This window comes from Anoplolepis gracilipes, chromosome 5, assembly GCF_047496725.1.
Source record: "Anoplolepis gracilipes chromosome 5, ASM4749672v1, whole genome shotgun sequence".
NCBI classification, from domain to species: Eukaryota; Metazoa; Arthropoda; class Insecta; order Hymenoptera; family Formicidae; genus Anoplolepis; species Anoplolepis gracilipes.
In genome coordinates this window covers 4,253,960-4,272,127 of record NC_132974.1, presented here as the reverse complement: position 1 = coordinate 4,272,127, position 18,168 = coordinate 4,253,960, and the positions used below count along the sequence as shown (strand labels likewise).

Here is an 18,168-nt window from a genome sequence, read left to right as displayed (position 1 = left end):
TTGAGATATGGGGGCAATCTATCCTTGTAGCAAAGTTATTACGAGTTCATACCATATGGATTTATCACGCGGCAAATGAACTACTACGATCCTGAGATTCTTGTTAAGAATAAAGTCTCATCTTCTTCATTCGACACCACACGTCTTAATAAATGGACCTCTTTAGGCACAATGCGAAATCAGGCATTGCTTTAAATGTACACACGCGTTGATGATTTTACATGAATAATTGATATTTTTATTGTGTTAAAAATATGCTCTCATATTTTATGCACACAGCTTAATTGAGTATTAAAATGATAAATAATCAATGCGTTCGGTGAATTTTAATCACATTATTTTATGATATTTACCGGTGAGAAATGTCAGCATACGAGAAGTTTTTCTTTTTATCTTTTAATCTCTAATTATCTCATTACCTAAATATTTATTAAATTAGTTATTAGAATTTGCAAAATACATGTTATTATTTAGATTCATGTATTTCAAATAAATCGGAAATAATTAAGGAACATTGATCGATACAAAAAATTAATTAAATATTCTGTATTATAATTTATTACATATATAATGAGAGAGAAAAAGAGATACTAGTAGTACAATATATAATATATTACATATACTTTTTTATCTTAAAAACATGGGAATCAAATTCTACAAAAATTAATAAAATATATCGCGTAAATTATGTATAAATATATTCAAGCATCTAGTTTTAAACATATAAAATTTGTTTTTTTCTGCTTGATGTGAATTTATTGTTTGTGACTTTATTATTATACAAACCTAATTCTGAAGAGTTCTAATTTTTGCACGTACAATTCGAACTGCTTCGTGTCGGAACGTATAGTTTATTCGTTTAATTTGCCTGGAGGAACTAGATAGGACGAGCCTCTCTCATTCGAAGTGCATCGAACTTTAGGGAAGCCGACGGTTTTAACGTCAATGACGACATAAACACTCGGCATAGGGGGCATTGCAGGCATGCAGAAAGTTGCCCGTGAAAGAAAGGGCGGCACGAGGGGGTGGTAGGATGGTGGGAGGGAGCAGGGAAAAGTGGATAGAGGAGCGAGAGCAAGGTGGTGGACGGGTGGCAGTAGCTCTGAGAGATGACGAAGGAGCTCTGGGCGCGGGGTGGTTCCCCGGATCGATGTGTGTGCCCCCGCCTTCTCTACACTCAGCACTCCCCTGCCCCCTCTTACCCATCCACCGCCTCTGGCCGCCCCTGGGGGTAGTTATACAAATTTCCAAGAGTGTCTGCTTCCACCCTCCGTTCCCTCGAACCACCTTTTCCTCCTCATCCTCTCTTTACTCCACGTTCGCCGCTTCGACCTCCCTTCGCCGGGCACCTCTCGCACCAGCTCCCAAGTTTCCATGGCAACCTGGAGGCGGGTCTTTGCATATTATACTCTGTGTGTGACAAGCCGACTCGTTATGTATGCTCGTGTAGGTGTGGGTTACCCACCAGCGCGCGCTCGCGTCCAAGAGTATGTATGAGACTGTGTACGTGTGCGTAGGCGCTCGTATAGAGGGGGTTGCAAAGGAATCAGCTAGAGGTGTGAGCGGAGGCAGATGAGGAATTGTCACCTCCGACGACGAGGAATGATGAGGAGGGGCGAGGAGAGCCCGGCGGGGCTCCTGGTGTGTAAAAAGTGGGAGCGAGAAGAAATAGAGGGCGCGAAAGGGAGCCCGAGGGTGGTGGCCGGGGAGGAACGGAGGGGGGAGAAGGGTGCGGTAGAGGGCAGGGGGACGCCTATGCCGCCTCTTTGTACTTTGCAGGGTTGCTGCAATCTCCCATACCTCGTCGGCGGCCTCCAGCCTCGCGAGTGAACTTACCCCATCGTCGTTGTCGACGAGCCCTGCCACCCACTCGGCGACCCATGCCACCCTCTCGGTGGAAATTCTACGAATCCTGGAATCTCGTATGGAGAAACGAACGAGTCTGAGAAAGAAGGAGAGAAAGAAATAGAGAAAGAAATAGGGAGTTAGCCCGGTGTTCCGTGATTTTCAGCGGGCTTTCTCTTCCCTGTTTGGGGCGCCGGCGTGCTCACGAGTTTTACGGGGATGCCTTTGATTTTTTGAAGGGAATCGGAAGTGACGGTTACGCGGGCAATGGGATACGCGTGTGTCTCGAGACGTGATTTTAATTTCCTACGATCTTGATCATCATTTCTTTCGCAATTTGCTAAATTGTAAATAAGTCATTTGCACAATAGCTCAAACGTTAATTAAACAGTCAATCTTTGCATATGTTTAGAAGATTGGAGCACTAATCAGATTTTATGCAAATTGAAGTATATGTAGAATTTCAAAATTTATCGAATGTACTAGAATTATTTTATTACAATGGTACAAATTTATTTTATGATTTCATGATAGATTATGTATATGTCTTTGCATATAACATCTCTTTATTCTTTCATAATATAAGTTTAAATATATATCTTTAGAAAGATAAATATCAAAAAAATAAAAAGGTTAAAAGATTCTGATATATACACACTTATACACATGCACATATTTAATAATCGTTTATTAATAATAGTTATATAATAGTTAGAGTACGTTATAATAGTAACATATAATTATGTTACGATTATATATATATATATATATATATATATATATATATATATATAATTGTAAGTATATATAGATCTTTAGTGTATCTTCACATGCATAAATATTGAATAAAATGTGTGTGATTATATTAAGGCTTTTTTAATTTTTGAGATGGAATCGGAAATGATGTAGATTATGTATAGATGGATGAGCATAACGTGTCGATAGGGAAATGCACGGGATTGCGATTTCAATTTAATCCAATGCGCAGCGTGCCATATCTTCCTGTGAAATCATCGATGTTGCGCGAGAGCGCTTGTGACACGTTATTGATCTCGACATGGAAAATAAATTTATTTAGACAACGTCAGAAGAACATAATATATATACATATATATAGGTTCATCAGAATGTTACATAAAAATGTAAATCTATACAAAAATCTATATTAAAATAATATAATTCGTCTAACATTTATAGTATAATATCACAATCTAGATGTTACATTTCATTCGAAAATAATATTTATATCTTTGAGATATATCATTTTTATTGCTTCTGGAAAAATCAAGATATATTTTGATTTACAATATTTTTTTAAACATTCCTTTCTTACGTGATTTAGCTATAAACTATAATATATAAAAATATAAATGTAATATTTAAATTAGTAATAAATTAACATTAATTAATATTAATGAATATTATTAAATTATATATTAAAGAATCATTAATAAGTAGGAGGAAAAGAAAGGACATCCTTTGGTGCACAAAACCTGTCGAGGAAAATATCGAAACTACGTTGCAATCTCGAAACATTAACTTCGATAATGTTCCAGCGTACGTGAGCACTACGTACGTTTGTCGATGTAGAAATGGCACGTTTATGGACCATACGAGGATATTGTGAAAGAGGAGCGAGTTTTTCGGAAGGAGAACGGTTCGCAGGGTGACGTATTTTTCTGGCTAAAGGGGGGAGAGGAGGCAAGGAATGGTGCGAGCCCCTAATTATAAAATAAAAAAATCAATATCTTACCCCAGAGTCGCGGGGTAAAAAAAATAGGGTGACTACCCCCGTCGTCTTCCACCGCCGTCGTTTCAGTCGTTGCTCCCTGACTGCTCCGGTCGCGGGGCTGATTTTTCCACCCTCCATCCACTCTCCTCGTTCCCCTCTCTCTTCCCCCGGTTTCCCGCTGCCTCTGGTATTGCCCATTCTTCCTCTCTGTTTCTATTAAGGGTGCAGAGTCTTCCTGGCACACTGTCGGACGAAGCGAGGAGAGGGTGGTGCGCACGGGAGTGCTGCCACGGGCGGGGGTGGGCGACGAGGCGGCGTATAACGGATAACGGAAGAAACTGCGCGACTTTATTCCGTTGCGCTTATTGCGTTTCCTGAATTTTTATACGCTGCATGCGGCCCATACTTATGGACTTTTAATGCCTTGCTGGCACGTGCGACACGCCCACGCTTTAAGGATCTGTTGCTGGCAGGCAGCGACGCGTTGTTATGCTCGCAAAAATCGGAACGGATATCGTAATTTTGTGTTACGACCATGTCGTTATAATCTTTCAATGGTGAGATACCTAAATTATCACGATAAAAATCATGCAATACGTATGATGTAAATGCTCTTATAGAACTATCTAAAGTTGAATTACTAAAACTACTTATGTCATTTTAAAATAATTAAGCATTGATTACGAGAGACTTTTATTTTCATATTGTTGAAAATCTGAAAATATTTTTATTGTTTTATATTTTTTTCTTAATTTTCTTTTCAGCTATATACTTTTTTCTATTCATTATATAATATATAAAAGCAGTGCAGTACAAGAAAGCAATAAAAAATAAGATAATTGAGTATGAAATTGTGTTAATATAAAATTTGATGTCATTTTTTATTAAGAATGATTTTATCGTAGTTAGCTTTGGGTCTAAATTCTTTAACATCCTTCGAGTTTTTATTTTTTAGTGAAGTTTATAGTTTGATAAATTTTAGTATTTCTGTTTTATATTTATTTTAAATTTCATTCAAAATACTCTCTATTTATATATTTTCTTATCACAAATCCCTTACAAAGTTTATTTTGATATATCGTAATGATTTATGTAAAGAGTACTGATTTATGTCAACTGAAAAAAATGTTAAAAACATTAATTAATATAAACCATTTGAAGAATTTTAAATTTCACTAAAATTTTTTCGATATATGCTCGATTCTGCAAGAATTGAAATAACCCCGGGCTTGGTGTGCCTGCACTCAATCAATAGACACATAAATATCATCTCGGCGAGCCCGTTCTCTTTCCTTCTTTCCCGCTTTTTCTCCCTTTTTCTGTCTCTCTTTCTCTCACTCTGTCGCTCTCTTGCATATACGCTTCACGTGTATCTCTTCTCGCACGTCACACACGTGCGCGTGTCGACGCTCGCGCTCGTCGAGTTTCCGCGATTCCGCCAAGTGTCGATGACGGCGTCGGCATGGAGTCAGTGGTGGTGCTTACGCCACATCGATTTCAAGGATTCGTCGTCGTTTTTGTCTCGCGCGACGACACATTCAAATAAGTAAGGTTCATCCCCGCCGATTCCCTCGCCCGGGGACGGTTGCCTCCTCCCCGTCGCCCCTTAGGTCCTTCTTTCGCCTTCACTCGCTTTCCCCCTACGTCGGCACGAGGGATGGGTCGCGACGAGATTAAAAGAAGAATCAATAGCGTCTCTCGTCCCATCCCCCCTTCCCCCTGGAGGTAGGTGTCCCCTTTCGTCCCGCTATCCCGCGCCGGAACCCCGCAACCTCAAAGGCCCTCGCCATATATTGAAATGCTCTAAGAGAGGACTGCCTCGAAGCCGTCCCACCTCCGTGCTCTTCTGCAACACAGCCACCACCTACGTGGGTGGCCGACGGGTGAGAGGGGTGGCCACCCTTTCGTTTTCGCCCCCTGCCCTCGTTCCTTACGAACACACTCGCTACTCTTTCGGTTCCTCCTGGACAAACACTGTACGAGTGCTTCTTCGTCTTCTTCATCGTCGTCTTCTTCTTCTTCTTCTTTCTAAGTCTATCTCTTCGTTTTCTGGCTTTCGTATACATTTCTCTTTTCCTCCGGTGTAGATTTCACGAACTTCCTCTTCTTCTATCGTACTAGGACACTCGTCGCGTTTCTCCCTCCCTTCGTCACTGCTTTCTCGTGCTTCTCATCTTTTCAGACCTTTACGAACCCCGGGGGAGGATGAGGAGCAGGGAGGGGGGCTGCTCGCAGGTTGAGACCGGAGGAATTGTCAATTTCTATCCCCTTCCTTCTTTCTTCTTGCATAGTGAGATAAGGAGATCCTTCACGAATGATTTTCGCGGAAATAGCGCCAGCGAGTCTTTGAATCCACCTTTTGGATCGACGAGCCGCCGCGAGACTTCACGACGAAATGCACGTCACGTGAAATCACCCCGGAGATTGCTCGGCCATTGTAGCGATAGACGACAAAACGCGTTATATCGTAAATTGTTGGTAGCCCTTGTACAGTGATCGTCACGTGCGATCACGGGAAAGACTTATTTAAATAGATAAACGCAAATATAATTATGCAATTCATATAATTGTGGCTGTATTTTATTCCACACAAGTAGATAAATAAGGGTGAGTAAAGAAAGTATATTATATGTCGTAAAGATTAATAGATTTAAAATAATTATAATAAAAATAGAAAAAAATTAGAATTAATATATTAATATAATGTACGTACATTACTTTATTTAATTTATATGTGTGTATATTACATATATTTTTTATTTTATTTTATATATGTATAAAATTTTATATCTATTAATAGCAGATAGGAACAACATATTTTCAAATTTATTTCTTTAAACACGGAATAAACAGTTCAAGAGCAAGAAGAAAATGCTTTCCACCTTAAATTGTTAGTCGCAATGCATATTAAAGCGAAGATACTTTTTTTCACAGAGTCGGGCAAAACGCGCGTTTCTCCGGGGAATTCGTCCCTCTTCCTCATTCTCATTTCCCAGCACTTTGAATTTGGCACCGCGGAAATTGCCAGCCACATTTTGCGGGCCAGCTCTGACAAGGTGAATATTTTAGTGGCACCCTGTAGGTTGTTGGCTTCACATACATATGCGCGCACACGTGAATCGGTTGGAGATACGCCTCGGTCAACATCGTCGAAAAATGTATTAAAGGCAAACACATGCATCCTAAGGAGGTTGGGCTATCCACCTCTCTCTCTCGGACTCCCCCTCGCCCTCCTTTCTATCCCGCGGCACACACATGTCTATGTATTCGGGCACTCGGGAGAAGATACTTGTGCCAAGCCTCGTTCCTCTATGTTTTATTTCCTCCTTTAGATACATCCGCCAGTTATCTCAGGTGCACACGCGTGTATGTTCGATCGTTGCGCTCGCGATTGCGGTGAGAATCTATTTCAAAATTACTAGCGATGATGTTAATATCCTTAAAATGTTGTAACAGTAAATTGCGAGGTGAAAATGGGAAATGTCAGGGAAATATATCCACGTTATTTTCTTAGAATTTCCTTGGAAACTGTTGTACATAATATTGATAATGTGTATGATTAGACGCGCGTATATACTCTGAATAATGGAATGCACATTTAATTCTAAAACAATTTTATTAAAATGTTCGATAACTTTGGTAATATAATTATATATTTATGTTTATAAGTATTTTATAATCTGGATACAAAATAAATAAATAAATATCACATATGTGTGGAAACGCATTATATGTGTAAAATAATTACCAAGAAGAAAAGTAAAGAACTAGATAAATGATGCATTTCTTGCAGAAAGTTTAATTAACATTAGCAAGAAATTGGCAGATTGGTGAAATTTCTTATTGTATCGTTTTTAAAATTAAAAGTAGTGTTACTAAAGTATGTTCCGACATATATAACAGCTATTTTTTTAATAACTATTTATTAAATAATGTGTAAAAATACTCTTTAATCTCGGTTATTATAATAATTTTATTTTTAACGTGTTTTTGTTAGTAAAATATTTTAAATATATTTTTTAAAAATTGAATATTAATCATGGAATAATATAATAAATCCTTGAAAGCATTACAATTTTATAACGCGAATTTTTTGCTCAAATTCACTTTTACATTTTATTTCACTTTTTGCATAATTTTAACCAGAAGAAACATTAGGCGTATTTTTTCAAATTTTGCGATGAATGTGCCATCCTATTCAGATTCACATCTATTACAAATAAGTCTACGGCTGGGAGATATCGCCCGGGATTATCGTCTATATTAATTATGTATGACACGAGTAACAGGCTCGGACATGAGAGAAAACTCCCAACAATTCAGCCGTGTAACAGGAATTATGTGGCGGAACGAGTTATTATTTACTTATTAGACGCTCACCTCTTTCTCTCTCTTTTTTCGCTTTATGCGGCTTCTCTCGCTCTTTGTGGGGGTGTGAAAATGAACTAAGGTCGGCCTGGTAGAAATTAAAAACGTGACTCTACCGAGCGCGCGGGTAGCTTCATCGCGCAGCTAACGAGAAGATACGACCTCCTGGTAAGCGGGTATATAGGTATAGTCATCTCATGTGCTGCAGCGCGTGAAGACGTACGTTTCTTACGTACCGGGTGGCGCGATTCTAAATCGATGATATATACGTCTGCCTGCAAATTAACTGAGCAGCAACGAGGTAACTGAAATACAGTGTTAAACACTATATAACGTATTGATTGCGTTATATCGAGATTGCATTTTGTATTACTATACATATAATCTGTTTTACTACATGGAAATTTTATTTTTAAACATATACATTTTATCTTTCCAAATGATTTTGTGCCATCGATATCGGAATTTAATATGCAATAGTAAATTTTCGATAAATCTGCTTTAACTTTATAAATTACAAAATAAAAGAAAAGATACTACGTTATGGAAACTGTACTAAAAATATATTTTGTGCGAGGAATTTTTATTTACATTAAAAGATTTGTATTTACTGCGTTTTTCGGGGCACATTGTATCCGTAATTTAAAGAACTTATTATAATGTTTGTTATAATGTTAATTCATGGAAAATGAATAATTTCTCATAAATAATTTAGTAGATATTATTGCGTGATCATAAAATATTAAAAGAAAGTTCACTACATGAAAAAGATAAGTTTAATAGAGTGATGTATTGTAATAGTTCTAGATAACGCGTCTTAATATCGTCCTGTGACGTAAGCTTTAGATACGTGACGTGCTTTATCCGAACCAGCAACGTTAACAAGCTTAGAGTTATCTATTGATTTATGACAATACCGATGTAATATAGCAAATGTAATAAAACGATATAAGATAAAATAGTAATAAAACAACGAATATTTCGCAGGCATGAAAACAAAAGTAAAATAATAATTGTTTATAATGCACATCGTTAAATTTGGTGTTAGTATTAGAGAGTGTATAAAATTTTCTATTAAATTTTTAAATATTGATCTTTATATTTTTTTTTAATTGCTGTAATTTAATATTGTTTTTCATGAAGAAAATTGTCTTATTTTTATGCCTTCTATTCCTCAAGAGGAAAACTGTACATGTGGAATAAGAACTATGACGAGTTCGATACAAATTGTTTTGTAGATATATACTACTGCCACACGAGTAACCAGATACTTTGATACGTAATGGCGTAGATGTACTCGATGCGATTGAGTGGAAATGGTTACGCGGAAACTGTATATAGGTGAATTTATTTCTGCATTTCCTTGTGTTATAGAGACTTTTCTCCATGGCTTTTCAATAATTCTGGAATTTCGTGTACTACAGTTGAAATATAATGTGCGTCATTATCAAAATATTTTTTCTCACTTGATTCATTGAATTTGTCTACACAGTGGGTAGACAATCATTAAGAATAATAGTTTAACATTTAGAGAGTTTTAAGATTTTCCAGATGTAATTATTTCAAAATTATCTCTCATAAAAATCTCCCGTCTTTAAAATAGTTAGAGATTTTTTATCTTTTCTCGAAAGTTTTTCTCTCCAGAACTCTCTGAGAGAGAAAGAATAGAGTAACTCATACCGTTCAATGATTCAATTATTAAACGACAGATTCTCGCCGTTCACTAGACTCCCCCGTTTCCTCAACCAGGTGCGCCTTTAAGTGAGATATCGCGGAGGATGTCTTTTTACGCTCGCAAATTATGCAAGGTACCGCGGGCTGTATCTTTCAGAATGCATAATGCGACAATGGCGCGATAACGCGCGCGCGAAATGAGTCGTCTAGCGTCTTATGCAAATCTTTTCGAGAGGAGCACTTTGTAATGGGCAATAACGTTAACACCTGCTACCTCGTAGAGCGTATCCCGTATAATGGAGAAATGTTTTTATGCACGGCGTGTCGTTAAATTTATATAGAGACACTCGTCACTCTCCCGGCGTGCCGCCATTACAACGCGGATCGGTTGAGTTAAGCGTGATGCAGAAACGTGCAACGAGGTTTGACGAAATGGAAAAGAGCACTGCGTCAAAACGACATTAATATCTTGAGGTTTCGAAATTAACATAATGCTCGTTCTGAGTCGTTTCGGCTGATTATACGCTCCCCGCTTTTCATGAATATATTATTACTAACTATATACTTAAGATATAAATGTAGTATTTTCACGTATTTATGTTATCTCATTTATTTATTATTATACAATATATTTATATCATGTATAAATATTTCTAAACAATATTGTACATTTGTGTATATGTGCATTTTTCTTCATATTTTTTTATCAATCAATTGATATTATAGATATTATTATTTTATAAATATTATTACTACGATTACTATTATACATGCAATTATCATTTCATATGAATACAAATATTGCTGTGATACATTAGATCTTCTGTATTAGAGAATATATTTATATATATAGGGAGCAATTTTTTGCCTGAATGAGAAACGATTAAAGAAAAGTAGATGTGTTATCTTATATTGTTAAACAGTCCCTAATTAGCAAGTTACATTACTACATTATTAGCTCTCTTTTTCTTTTGCATCTAGATATCGATCTATTATACAATATCTATTATACAATAGATCGATAATGTTTTTCAATTTTTAAGAGAGACATGTATCTACGAGATCAGGGTTGGCATACGAAATGACATTGCGAAGGTAAGCGTTTCGTTGCTCCATGGTATAGGGGGACTTGACAGCGTCTACAAGCTTTAGTGTAGGGGTATAGTTTCCTCATTCCTTTCGCTCCGAAAGGTTACGGATGGTTGGATGGCGTATATTTTACGTGTCGCCTTTATTTCGATACGATGGGGGTTCGATCCCCGTCCAAACCTAATTTGCGTTCCATCTCGCGAGCAAACACTTTTGGAGAACGAGACGGGCGGATAGCTCGCGACTCTTCTCTATTTCCCTCCCTTCTTCTTACTTCCGTCGTAATCTTTCTTTGACACTAGCTACCAGCGACACTCTTATACGTCATAAGCACACAAGAAAAGTGTATCGTGAACGTTGGGTGTGCTCTTTGAACTAGCTCGAATTTCCCGCTGGGCGTGATCTGGCTGATACGAAAGTGTATCGTCTTTATTTTCAAAAAAGTGACCAATCTGACATATTTATCTATTTACACTCGATATTTGGAGTTCAGAGTTTGAAGTTTCATACAAAAATTCTGTTAAGTTTATACGAAAGTTCTTTTCAGAATCACAATATGATATAAAAGATTACAAATTAATATTATAAATTAATGATTTTTTAAAATATATGATATTTTAAATATAAGAGAAAGATGTTGTGGTACAAAAAAATATCGTATTATATTGTTATATAATTATGTGGAAATAATTTCTTTTATTTTTAAAATTACTGCTAGTTATAAATTTATCTAATTTAACATATATATTTATTGTAATATACAAGTTTAATGCTGCACATATTTTTCTTGACGAAATTAAAATTTTTTTTATTATCCTAATTTTAAATTCAGAAATAGCTATTTAAAAGACTTTGTTTCGATAAAAATATTGTAACTGTGCAAAGTCTTACTGATACAAAAAAAAAGTATAGTTTATTGAAATAATTGAAATCCATACTTACTGTATGATAGCTTTCGTTGAAATAAATCTTCCCATCTTATCAAGATATGATGAAAGAATAAAAAGCTCAATCTAATTTCTTTGTGGAAAGGGCCAAGTAGTACATTAAAACCAGCGCTGTCATCCTGGTGGAGCTCAAGGAAACAATAAACAGGAATATTGATTTTCTGATAAACTAGCGTTTAATAGAATACGTCGAAATTTCTTTTAATACAGTCTGATTTCACTCGTTTGGTTTCCGAAAGCCAAACGAGCTTGTAATTCAGTGTGTAGGGATCGAAAGACGAAAGGGATGGAACAGATAATAGGAGATGTATTCCAAACTATGGTAGCTCGATAACAATGATGTTTGATATGCTGAATGCAAATTCTAGTGCAGTCATTCAATTGCAATAATCAAAACGAAAATTTCAATTTAATAATTTAATAAAAAAACGATTTTTCTAGCTTGATATACATATAATATTATTTATGTAAAATGTTATTTTTGCGTAAAGTGGAATATAGAGGATAATCGGCAACATATTTTACCACGTGAACACCGATCGTGCCGAGAAACGCGAGCACTAGTCGTGATTGAAAATATGGCAGTCAAGTCGTCGTTGCTGCCGATAAGCGAATTTATCACGCGACATTGGTTCTTCAAGCGAGCGTGTTTCGCGTCTCTATGTAAATTGCGGGTGAACTAATATTTCGCCAGTCGGAAATAGGGTGCCTCGCAAACCGGAAATAAAATGAAATCCAGCGTAATAGAATGGCAGTGCCGCTTGACAGCTCGCGCGTCCGCGACAGTGTTCGCGATCGAGCGCTGATAAAATTTTCGACAACATTGTCATGTAATTTTGTGAACTTTTTAGAGATAGTTCAACAACTTATGATAGTTCGAATGTATTCACAATTAGTTTTTACCTTTTTTTTATTTTTATACTCCGATACTTTTGCAATATATATTTTTTTTTATAATTAAATCCGTAAGTTATTTTTGCGTACAAGTTTGATTTATTTATAAGTTTATAACGGTAATATATAAAAAATATTTAACACATATTTAATTAATAATATAATATAGCGTGTACGATATTTATAATTTAATATTAATAATTAAATATTGTATTTGTTTTAATAGTTAATTCAAGTTTATACAACAAATTGCATGTATATCAAATATTGGTCATTACGTTGTGCTTCAGTGGCGTCTTTAAAACATAAATCTGATTCTTATAAAAAGAATTTAAATTAATGCATAAAGAAGTATATTTCATTTGCCAATCGATAACTTCAGCAAAAGTGAATTTCTCGAGCTTGACTCTTGAAACTTGAAAAAAAAAGGAAGGCGAATGATGTAAGGAAATACGTAACAAAATTATTAAATATCTCTCGTAAAGGAGATTTTTTTCAAATAAAGTTTAATAGAATACGACGTTAACTCAAAAGGCATTTGTCGACTTTGAATGACGGGTTAGGAAGCAGCATTATTTTACATCATAATCTTCTTCTTCGCTTCTCTCATCACGCATTATGCTGTCCTCGTTTTTAAATGACTTTCCTTGACACATGAAGATAATGCTTTCGGGACGACGCGCTATCACCCGCATATCGATCAGACTGGTTGAAGCTAGAAGCTGGGGATTTTCAAGTCTGAAATGATTTCTGGTTTGCATGCAGTGTGCGTTAATTAACGTCAAAGCTAGAGGGAAAAAGAAGATAGAGACAGGGAGCAGGAGATACCTAGGGAAAAGAGAGACAGAGAGAATTTTGTATTTGTCTTGCTCGCTGTGTAAAAATGAATTGCATTGGCTGCGCATAATGTACGTACTCATTAATGTGAAAATAATAGTATGCATTATGTATGCTACACGCACTTTGTCTCTCTGTTTTTAAGGGAAAAATTAAAGAAAGGTTCGGATAATTCTGCAATATCGCAGACTATATGTAGTTTTATATATATATACATATAATGTATGTATGTATATATATATCCAATAATATATAATATCATCATATCCTTCATCATCATCATTATATTTACTGGTATAATTAATTACTCGCTTAGATATGAAACCTAATAGGAACATGATTGCACCGTGCCCGTTTTTTCCGCACGATGTTGGCGTCTCCGATTGCGGCTCCACCGCCTTTTTCCTTTTCTCATTCTTTCCGTTCTTTCGTCTTCCGTTTTCGAGGTTGGCACAACGCACGCGTATACGTGCGTGTCTCACGCTCGCGTGTATCTCTCGCCTCGTGCGTATCTCTCGCCTCGTGCGTATACAGGTACAACCGTGTTTGATGTCACAATCGTCGTCATAGTCACAGTCGTCATCGTCATCGTCATCGTCATCGTCATCGTCATCGTCATCGTCATCGTCCTGATACATCTATGTGTGACACATCTCTCTTTGCTGTCTTTCGACAGAATCTAAACGCGCGTATGTAATTTTATGCGTATATATGGAAATGTGAATGGATAATAAGTCTGTACATGTAACACACAAAAGAGTGGCATAGAGCGGTGACCGAGCGGACTAGCTTTGTCTCCCCCGCATAATCATTAATCAGGTAAAATCATTAACGTCTGCGCGACGCGACGAACCAGGTTAAACGGGGAGTTTGATGAAACGAATCCGCGAGGAATTCAGCCAGCTGACTAGAACCAAAGGTGCGGATATATAGTTAACATCAAAGATACAGTGAAACACTACGTATTTGTTTGCAAAAGAAAATATGCTACGCACATCGCGATGAAATTTATAATCTACTTTTCTCGTCGAAAAACATACACGAGATGTATATCTTTTTCTATAAAGCATTTTGTCAGTCATATTTGATACACGCGTCATCTGTCAACGTGTTTTCCGAGCTGTCATTTTGTCCCGTTTGGTCGCCGATCTCTTTGCGCCTCCGCGTTTTACAAAAAGGGTCCAGCGAGAGGCGCGAAAAGAGGCGCTTATCCGTCATTGTCCATTCAAAAGAAAATCTTTTCAAGCGACGAGATCTCACTCGGTCCATCTTACGTTCGATTTTGTCGAGTCGCGTGCTGAGCCGCGATGCGTGGCGCCAACATCATCGGAGTTGCCCGGGACGGCGTTTCGGGTGCCCCGCGCCGTCGATGGGTATGCGGACCCACCAGTGGCTCACGGTGTGCCCTATAGTGAGTACATATAGATATACACATGGCAATCTCTCACAAGAATTAGTCGCTATCGTTATCAATTAGTATCCATTATTAATTAATAGTCAATCAAGTACCGCTCGAACAAATTCGCAAGTCAATCGGCAATAATGATGCAATAATAATTGTAATAATAATGACAATAGTGTAATAACGTAATAATAATAATGAGATGATAATAATAATTATTATTACAATTATAATGATAATAATAATCGTAATAATGGCAATAATAGTCACAATAGCAATATAGGCAATCGATAAAGTTAATAATAAATAGACACGTTCAACGCATTTTAGTAGAAAAACTCAACGAGATTACAAAAATGAAAAACTTGGACGTCACCGTAGCCTCTTCCGTCGTCGAACGGTTCTACCGACGCAATCATTCCGACTGCTCGTCGACCACGACACGCTTATATATGGTCAGTGTCATCGAGTGTGCATAAAGTACATATATAGCAAGCTCGTACAAATTGTTCCGACCGTATATATATCTCTTTTCTCTTCCGCGCCGAGGGAGGAAAACCGCGCGTCGGCGAAAAGTCTTCTCTTCTGCGCTCTTGATGTGTTTGCCCTCGCGTTTGCGTTCGCCCGATCCCGATCATCGACCGCGTTGCGCACGCGGGAAGAGAGAGACAGACGAATTGTCATTGTATCGATCGTTGTTGCATCTTAATACGCGGGAGAGGCGTCCGGGTTTTTCGTATGAACGACGGAAAAGAAAAAAAAAAACGGCGTCGGCGACGTCGACCGCGCTTAAAATTCTTTCGCAACGCAGTAATATATATATGTATATAGCATTCGTTTCTCCTCTCATTTATATCGTCAGTTCATCACTCCATTACATAATCCGCGTACGCTCATCACTCACTCATTGTTGATTTTTAGGAACAGCTAGCGAGGTTCGGTTACTCTATCACGCAATCTCCCGTACTCGAAACTCAAAACGCCAAAACCGCGACGCGCCGGTTTTGCGTACACGCGCACGTACGTAGTCGCGTTTTGAGAATCACGCTCGTATGCGATGTGTAGCTCCGAGTTCATACACAAAATTCGATTTCAGTGTCGCGCGCGTGTGTATATATATGTGTATATATTGTGTACGTATGTCTGCTTGATTCGTGTGTGTGTATGTGTGTGTGTGTGTGTGTGTGTGTGTTTTGATGTTGATGAATATTATGATATCCTTACGATAACGCGTCGCCCTCCTCTGCCTCCCGGCGAGCAAATTCGAAGGACCAAGATCGCGAAGGACACCGTCGAAGAGCGCATCTTCTTGTGCGTTCAAGTGTATTCTCATTTTTCTACGATTGTAACACGTATATAGGAAACGCGGGGAAGGAAAATATGTAAATTTCGCTTCTCTCTTTCTCTCTCTCACAGTCTAAATGTCTCAGCGTTTAAGTTAAGACGCTTTTTGGAACATCTTGCCTTGTGCTAGTGATAGTGACAGAGTTATTCTTTTGCAATAATTCTGAATAAGAGACAGTACGAATTTTTGCTGTCGCTAAACGCGCGCGACGATCGCCTTAATTAATATTTTACGGTATTCAATCGCACCGTAATTAATTGTCTTATTTTGCGAGGTATCGGTTTACATGAAGAGAGATTCCGCTTTGAATTTTCCCGGTACGTCCTGTAAAGGTGGACCGTGCCGGTCGGAAAGACGATCGGCTGAGAATTTCGATATTAACGATTCAATTAGATGTTCTTGCTAGTGTACGTGTGTGTGCCTGTATATTTTTGTGTGTGTATGTGTGTGTGTGTGTGTCTCTTGGAATATGTAAATGTATACTAGTTCAACGCTGTAACGTTTATATAGATAATAATCAATACATGACCACGTACATATAAATATAATATTATAATCTATAATAATAATAATAATAATAATTCAAATATAATATTAATAATCGCATCATTACCAACTTTACGTTAGAAAAAGCATCTTTTGCAGACAGGAACCTCGAGTTGCTTAGTACCTTAAAAATAATTATTACTTTGCGTTTCGTTTGATCTTAACGACCACCATACGTGTTTAACGTCATCGAATCTTTCAGACCCCTTCTCGCGCTTTTTTTTTCTCCGAGCCCTCTATCTCTAAAATCGAACGCGCCCATTCGTCGGTACATTTTTCTATTCAGCATCGCCCTTCGTTCCACGCGATATCCATCTTGTTCTTCTCTGATATCCGCAGTATACTCTGTTTTTTACCCTAATGATTCGCGTAAATTCAAGATTGCGGCGCGTAAAACATCGTGATTTTATCTCTTTTATTTTTTCCACTTCCGATGGCACTTCCGGTATTCCATAGCTATGCATACGCGCCGCATCATACGCGCAAATTTTCGTTTCTTCGTAAACGCTCCAGAATAAGCTTCTAAAGCAAGGAACACGACGTACGTACGCGTGTAGACACGTCACCGTTCCGGAATAGTACCCGCGAGAATTCTAGTACGTCACAACATCATATATATATATATATATATATATTTATATATGTATATATATATATTTATCTACTGAAATATATATATATATATTTTTTCATATTCATTATTTTTTTATTCATTCTCTTCACTTTTCATTCATCTTTTTTATTTATACATATATATGTATATATATATATGTATATATATACTTCTTTCTTCTCTGTATATATATATATATATATATATATATATATATATATATATATATACCTATATGTGTGAGTGAGACTGTGTATTTTGTATTTGTGTATTGTGTATTTGCCTGTGTATACCGTCTTTGTCAAGATGCGCATGTACTTCCCATTTTTCCTTACATTCTACAGTTTAATCGTAATTTATCTGTAACTTACCAACTAGTAGTGAATTCTTTGTCGTTCTCGATTTTATACAATCTCTCTCCTGTTGCCAATCGAAAGGGCGCAATCTTCTTTCCCCCCCTCCCTTTCCTCAACCTGTGCGAGATACAGGGCGATGTCTGTCTCTGACAATAAGATGTTTTGCTCTAGACGTGAGATGATCTTTTAAATCTCATCCTTGATTGCAGTCTTTAATTTGTTTTACACTGTTTGAAAAAGCTTCGGATTGCATCACTGAAGCATCTCGACTTTACGTAATAATAATATCTGTTCATAATCGAAAATGTCTAAAATGTTATTTATTTATGCTGTATTGCATACGTATATTAGGTCCTTGTTTGTTTTTTCCAAAGGATTTGTAAATCCTATTTTTACGCGGGTGTATTTTTCGCTCGAATTTTTCTTGCTCGCGTGAGACATGGAGAAAAGAGAGAAAGAGATAGATAAATAGATAGATAGATAGAAAGAAAGACATAAATAGAGAGAAAGAGAGAGAGAG

General features: G+C 37.1%; 1 protein-coding gene across 3 annotated transcripts in view; it reads left to right on the top strand.

The window, feature by feature from the left end:
- LOC140665791 (uncharacterized) overlaps positions 1-18,168 on the top strand; it is a 115,692-nt gene that overhangs the window by 23,952 nt on the left and 73,572 nt on the right. The window lies entirely within an intron of this gene.